Source organism: Triticum dicoccoides, chromosome 3A, assembly GCF_002162155.2.
Source record: "Triticum dicoccoides isolate Atlit2015 ecotype Zavitan chromosome 3A, WEW_v2.0, whole genome shotgun sequence".
NCBI lineage: Eukaryota > Viridiplantae > Streptophyta > Magnoliopsida > Poales > Poaceae > Triticum > Triticum dicoccoides.
The window spans coordinates 512,792,526-512,794,765 of record NC_041384.1 but is presented as its reverse complement, the minus strand read 5'-3'; positions in this window follow the sequence as shown (position 1 = coordinate 512,794,765).

Below are 2,240 nucleotides of genomic sequence, written 5' to 3'. Positions count from 1 at the left end.
TGAAGGCAAATAATACGGTGAGTGAACAAATTACTGTCGAGCAATTGATAGAAAAGTGCAAAGTTATGACGATATCCAAGGCAATGATTATGCAATATAGGCATCACATCCGTGTCAAGTAGACCAACTCCTGCCTGCATCTACTACTATTGCTCCACACATTGACTGCTATCCAACATGCATCTAGATTATTAAGTTCATAAAGAACAGAGTAACGCCTTAAGTAAGATGACATGATGTAGAGGAATAAACTCATGCGATATGATGTAAACACCATCTTTTTATCCTCGATGGCAACAATACAGTACGTGCCTCGACCCCTACTTTGTCACTGGGTGAGGACACCGCAAGATTGAACCCAAAGCGAAGCACCTCTCCCATTGCAAGAAAAACCAATCTAGTTGGCCAAACTAAATCGATAGTTCGAAGAGAAATACAAAGATATCAAATCATGCATATAAGAATTTAGAGAAGATTCAAATAATATTCATAGATAAGCTGATCATTGATACGTCTCCGTCGTATCCACTTTTCCAAACACTTTTGCCCTTGTTTTGGACTCTAACTTGCATGATTTGAATGGAACTAACCCGGACTGACGTTGTTTTCAGCAGAATTGCCATGGTGTTATTTTTGTGCAAAAATAAAAGTTCTCGGAATGACCTGAAAATCAACGGAGAATTATTTTGGAATATATAAAAAATACTGGAAGAAAGATCCACGTCTGGGGGCCTACACCTGTCCACAAGGGTGGGGCGCGCCCTACCCCCTGGGCGCGCCCCCTGCCTCGTGGGCCCCCTGACGCTCCACCGACCTCAACCTTGACTCCATATATTCACTTTCAAGGAGAAAAAACCCAGAGAGAAGGATTCATCACATTTTACAATACGGAGCCGCCGCCAAGCCCTAAACTCTCTCGGGAGGGCTGATCTGGAGTCCGTTCTGGGCTCCAGAGAGGGGAATCCATCGCCATCATCATCATCAACCTTCGTCCATCACCAATTTCATGATGCTCACCGTTGTGCATGAGTAATTCCATCGTAGGCTTGCTGGACGGTGATGGGTTGGATGAGATTTATCATGTAATCGAGTTAGTTTTGTTAGGGTTTCATCCCTAGTATCCACTATGTTCTGAGATTGATGTTGCTATGACTTTGTTATGCTTAATGCTTGTCACTAGGGACCAAGTGCCATGATTTTAGATCCGAATCTATTATGTTTTCATCAATATATGAGAGTTCTTGATCCTATCTTGCAAGTCAATAGTCACCTACTATGTGTTATGATCCGGCAACCCCAAAGTGACAATAGTTGGGACCACTCCCGGTGATGACCGTAGTTTGAAGAGTTCATGTATTCACTATGTGTTAATGCTTTGTTCCGGTACTATATTAAAAGGAGGCCTTAATATCCCTTAGTTTCCACTAGGACCCCGCTGCCACGAGAGGGTAGGACAAAAGATGTCATGCAAGTTCTTTTCCATAAGCACGTATGACTATATTTGGAATGCATGCCTACATTACATTGATGAACTCAAGCTAGTTCTGTGTCACCCTAGGTTATGATTGTTACATGATCGATCACATCTGGCATAATTCTCTATCACCGATCCATTGCCTACGAGCTTTCTGTATATTGTTCTTCGCTTATTTACTTTTTCGTTGCTATTGTTATCATCACTACAAAACACCAAAAATATTACTTTTGCTAACGTTACCTTTTACCACCATTACCACTACTATCATATTACTTTGCTACTAAACACTTTGCTGCAGTTATTAAGTTATCCAGGTGTGGTTAAATTGACAACTCAACTGCTAATACTTGAGAATATTCTTTGGCTCCCCTTGTGTCAAATCAATAAATTTGGGTTGAATATTCTACCCTCGAAAACTGTTGTGATCCTCTATACTTATGGGTTATCAACCATAAATCCACAATTCATCGGATCTCGATAAACATACCGCAAAAGAAGATTACATCAGATAGATCTCCAAGAACATCAAGGAGAACATGGTATTGATAATCGAAGAGAGAGAAGAAGCCATATAGATACTAGCTATGGACCCGTAGGTCTGAGGTAAACTACTCACGCTTCATCGGAAGGGCAATAGATTTGATGTAGATGCCCTCCGTGATCGAATCCCCATCCGGCAGGATGCCAGAAAAGGCCCCAAGATGGGATCTCATGGAAACAGAAGGTTGCGGCGGTGGAAAAGTGTTTTCGTGGATGCTTCTGG